Genomic DNA, 5,625 nt, shown 5'->3' on the forward strand with positions numbered 1-5,625 from the left:
TCCCTCCCTCCCTCCCTCCCTCCCTTCCTTCCTTCCTTCCTTCCTTTCTCATCTTTTCTTTAATGTGTTTGAATTAGGGTCTACACAAGATCTAGGCATAGTGTTTGACAGGCTGATATATCTTTTGCATTTCAACTCCATTTTTGCCATTTTTGTTGAAGACACTAAGTCAAACATTCCTGTATTCTAGATTTAACTAATTGCATTCTTACAGTGTGGCTGGGCATGTTGGCCTCTTTCTGCAAATTGGTGTTTAGATCTTGGGGCTCGAATACATTTAGCTTCAATTTTTTTGGCAAGAATGTGTTTTAGATGATGTTATGTATGTCTTATTGTGCCACATTAGAGGCACTCTGATAATCACTTTTCATGACATTAAGACTGACCCATGAGTTCAGGTGTTTTAAATTGAATCCATAGACTAAAATATCCCATTAATATTCCACCTAATGGTTTAGCAGTCCTTGACAATCATTGTCTAATCCTTTACCTCACTGGGCATTACTAAAGGATGATTTTCAAATGCTAGTATTCTTTTGCAGATTCTGGTTTGGTTATTCTCTAAAGATTTTTTTCATGGACTGTTAAGTTGCATCCAAATACATTTATACAAGAAAGGCAGGATATGATCTCTATTCTTTCTAATATTCAGAACATGACTTCATTCTCTATTAAACTTCAAAGGGGACCAATGGACTTGAGTAGAGAGGCAAGATAGATGCTAGGTAGGTAGATAGATAGATACATAAATACATATATACATGCATACATACATAAATTGATTGATAAAAACTAATAAATTGTATATATTTAACAATCAAAGTGACTATTCTTTTTTATGCCCAAATTGTCCCATCAAATTGATTCCTGGACCATTTTGAGATAATTCTAGTCTTTAATAAAAGTCTTGTTTTTAGGCAAAACAAGACATTCCACTTTCATTCTGTGCTTTTCATGGTCCAGAAATTGACTCAGTAACATCTTTGTTCCTTTTATGTGAGAACTTTTATAGAGAGACAACTATCTGTGCATTAGGTTGCTTCTTGCATTTTCAGTGGTCTAAATGTGAAAATACATCATTTTTAAAAAGCATTAAATTATGAGTTTAAGCTCATTACCAACTCTAAGCTATATGGCAGAATTTTATCTAATGTTTGCATTTTATATTTTATCTTTTATGATAAATCATTTAGTTTCAGTTGATAATTATTAGCTTTTCTTTGCTATGTTTAATAGTTTCATAATATAATAGCAATATTGTTTAAAATGAGGTTATTAAATGTATTTTTATATTTTAAATTTTTTTGGTAGGATTCATCCTACTAGTCAAACTACTGTTTCAATATCAAATATGTTTAAATCTATATGTTCCTAGTAATCCTAAAAATATTTTCATTGGTTATTTCGGGGCACCCTAGGGAAACATTTCAGCATTTTGAAACTGATGAACTAAAGGGAAAGCATCAACCATGTAACTCGCTTTTCCCAAATAATATTGTAGTTTAGGGAAATCAAATAATTGATGAGGGATGTTTCAGTTTTGTAAAGCATTCCCATTAATAAATCAGGAAGGGATGATAGCATTAGATTAACCACCTACCAGCTGGTTTGTCTTTGGGCAAAGTACTTATATTTTATGAACTCATTTACAGTGTCCATAAATGGCAGTGCTGTTACCAGGCTTTGCCCTCAGAGATCTCCCAGTTACTGAGCCAGCATTTAAGGAACAAGTATATCAAGAACAGTAGGTTAACTAAGGTGGTAAATGACTCCAAGATCTCAATGACTTAGCGAAATAAACATTTATTTTATGTTCACATCCCCATGCAGTGTGACCTGTTCAATGAAGTCAAACAATGATAAAATCCATGTCTACCCTATTGCTCCATTTCATTTAGCTTCTTGGGATTTTTTCCCTGAGAATTTTGGATGGCTCAAGTGATTTGCCTTGGGCAATGGGGCATCAGCAAACATCATGCAAGCAGAGGCCTGACAAGTACTTGGTTTCTTGCTGTTCTGGGAGGTTGTACCATGTAAACTCCCCTGCTAGAGTGTGAGAGGTCATGTGGGCCGAAGCAAAGAACTGCAGCTTACTACCTGGCCCAGTCCAGCTGACCCAGCAGCTGGCTACAGAGGCATGAACTGCCCAGCGAATCCCAGACTCAATGGCTGGCCTGCAGAATCATGGCTTAGGCATGATTTAAAGTCAAATTTGGAGTCTTATGTGTCTTTATTTTTATACAGCAAAAGAACTGATGCACTGAGAATATAGATGATGGAAGATTAGTGATATACTGGGAGTTGCTGAAGCTGGTTGTGATGCTAGCAGGATCCTTTTATTACTCTCTGTGCTCTTTGTATTTGAAATTTTCTGTAAAAGAAAGTTAAAAGAAAATATTAAATTTCAGTGTTGCTTTAATCCTGGTTAAATTCATTTGTTTTCATTTTCTTTTAGTGTTTAAGAACTGTTATTCTAGGCCAAAAGAAAGAAAGAAAGGAACGAAAGAAAAAAGTAATTGTTATTATATTTAACTTTTAAAAATTATTGAAAATAGTATTAAAAAAAGGAGAGGCAACAAGTCATGAAACAATACTACTACTATTAATAATATAGACTCATATTAATCAAGCACTTTCTATGTGCCATAGGTGGATTACGTCTTTGAATCCTTACTACAACAGTATGAGGGAGGCTCGTTTTGAGTGACTGTAGTCTGATGAGACAATTTATGCTTTGAGAGTTGATTAGCTACCTATCGTAATGAAGGATTCTAAACAACACCTGGAAACAACAGATGTTATCATCTCGGAGTGTCTCTGGGTCCGTAAGCAGCTTAGCTGGGTGGTTCTGGCTCTGTCTCTCATGCACCTGCAATAAAGATATCCACAGGACTGCTTTCATTTTAAGGCTTGATGTGGGGATCTTACTTTGGTGCCCATTCTCAGGGCACACTGCTGAAACTTCCAGTCTCACTCCCTTGGACTTCTTGCAAGGGCTGCCTTGTTAGTTGGGAGTTGGCTTCTACCACAGTTAGTGATCTAGAAGCACCCAAGATGGAAGTCATTTTTTTTTTGTAATCTAATCTTGGAAGTGATATCTACCACAGTATCATATTCTATTTGTTAGAGCAAGTCAATAAGTTCAGCCCACTGGGAGGGAGGACATGATTTTATCAGCAGAACATGAATCCCAGGAAGTATGTGTCCATCACGGGAATTACCTTAGAGGTTGCCTAGCACAGGTGAAGTAGCTTGTCCACGCTTCCACAGGGAGTAAGGGGTAGCCCCGCGAGACAAAACCACCCATTCTGATTCCAGGGTTTACTATGCAACTACTCACATGCTGTGGGGTGGTGTTTACCTTTTGTGGGACAACAGCAACTCCTTCCACATAGCTGTCATCCTGGGAATGATGACATTGGGAAGTCAACACAGTGTTGGGACACATTGGGAAGTCAATACAGTGGTTGGGAAGTCAACACAGCCAAGAGCTGATTTTCACCTTTGTGACAAACACCCAAGGGTATTATCAGGTTTAGGCAAACAAAAATAATCTGTACATTATGCTCACAATGTGGGGCACAGATTGTGGCACTCCCACATACCTCCTGCTGCGGAAAGTTTGCAAGAATGCAGGAGAGAATGCCAGGAGAACAAGGATAACCTTGAGTTCACTCTCATTTATAAAAAGTCAAACCCTCTCAGACTTCATAACTTTCCCAGTAATAAATTATTTGAGGTACCCCTCGCATTTGATCATGACAAACTGCAGCTTCCTATTCCTGGGATGGGACATTAGTCACAGGGGGCAGGAGTTGGCTCAGGAGAGGAGTTGGTACTATATCTTGAAAGCTGTTGGGAGCCACTGAAGTGTTTAAAGCATCATAGGGTGACATGATTGGAGATGTACCTGCTGCTCTGAGCTACAGCATTCTTTCTGAAGCATCAGACAACATTCTGTATTCTCATGTATGAGACAGCAGATGTCTCCTTTGTGCCCCAACAGATTTATTCATGTTAGCTTAATAAAATGTATTTCCCAAACCTGCAGATTGGTCAAAGCTCCCTATCTTAGGATACTTGAACCTGACCCTATCTGAGCATGCAGACTTTTGTGGCTGCCCACCAAGCTGTAAGCTTTCTGGAGTAGAGATTGATTGCCTCCTCCATGGTTCCATCCTCTGGTGGCAACCGCATCTGTTGACACATACTAGGAACTCAGTAAATGATAGTTTACTATCATTTACTGAAAATAAACTGAACTTCATTGTGCACTTACTACATGTTATGTACTATACTGAGTACTAGGTACATAAAAATAAGACAGTCTCAGTCGGGCGCAGTGGCTCACACATGTAATCCCAGCACTTTGGGAGGCCGAGGTGGGTGGATCACGAGGTCAGGAGTTCGAGACCAGCCTGACCAATAAGAGGAAACACCGTCTCTACTAAAAATACAAAAATTAGCTGGGAATGGTGTCACGTGCCTGTAATCCCAGCTACTCGGGAGGCTGAGGCAGGAGAATCTCTTGAACCTGGGAGACAGAGTTTGCAGTGAGCTAAGATCAAGCCACTGCACTCCAGCCTGGGCAACAGAGCTGACTCGACCTCAAGAAAAAAAAGAAGTCTGTTATTAGTGAAAAGCCATACTGTATGTAAGCAGTTATTTTTTAAATTCATGGGTCAAACATTTGTTCAGGGCCTGCTGTGATTGTTGTACTCTGCTAGATGCTGGGGTACAACATCAAATGACACATGACCTCTACTCTTACAGGTTGTGTAACCCATTGAAACAGACACAATGGTATATGGATGATCCAAGCTCAGTATACAGTGGGAGCAAGGAGGAAGGTCATAGAGATAAGCAAAGAGGAGGGCCATGTAAGAGGTGAGGGGCCACATTTTGAGAGGCGTTACCTCTGCACCGATTTTAAAAGAATGAATGAATTTAAATGAATGGAAAATAAGGCTGGGCCTACTGGATCATGCCTATAATCCCAGCAGCTTGAGAGACTGAGGCAGGAGGATCACTTGAGGCCAGGAGTTCAAGACCAGCGTGGATAACAGAGTGAGACCCTGTCTCTACAAAAAATTTTTTAAAAAACTAGCCACGGTGGTGGCTCACACCTATACTCCCAGCTACTCGTGAGACGGAGGTGGGAGATCATTTGAGCCTGGAAGTTTGAGGCTAAAATGTGCCATGAGCCATGATCGCGCTACTGCAGTCTACAAAATAATAATAAAAAAGAGAGACAGAGAGATGAATGGAAAATCTGAATGTGAAACATCAGTATCAAGACACTGGTACTGGTGTATTAAGGCTGGGGGGAAGGCCGGGCGCGGTGGCTCAAGCCTGTAATCCCAGCACTTTGGGAGGCCGAGGCGGGTGGATCACGAGGTCAGGAGATCGAGACCCTCCTGGCTAACACGGTGAAACCCCATCTCTACTAAAATACAAAAAATTAGCCGGGCGTGGTGGCGGGCGCCTGTAGTCCCAGCTACTCGGAGGCTGAGGCGGGAGAATGGCGGGAACCCGGGAGGCAGAGATTGCAGTGAGCTGAGATCCGGCCACTGCACTCCAGCCTGGGCAACAGAGCGAGACTCCGTCTCGAAAAAAAAAAAAAAA

At 40.5% G+C, this 5,625-nt stretch overlaps 1 protein-coding gene across 3 annotated transcripts in view; it reads left to right on the forward strand.

Annotated features, from left to right (window-relative positions):
* Nucleotides 1–5,625, forward strand: part of LOC108527216 (contactin-associated protein-like 5) — a 404,395-nt gene that overhangs the window by 190,332 nt on the left and 208,438 nt on the right. The window lies entirely within an intron of this gene.

The sequence above is a fragment of the Rhinopithecus bieti genome, unplaced genomic scaffold (assembly GCF_001698545.2).
Source record: "Rhinopithecus bieti isolate Rb0 unplaced genomic scaffold, ASM169854v2 scaffold_2453, whole genome shotgun sequence".
In the NCBI taxonomy this organism is placed as follows: domain Eukaryota; kingdom Metazoa; phylum Chordata; class Mammalia; order Primates; family Cercopithecidae; genus Rhinopithecus; species Rhinopithecus bieti.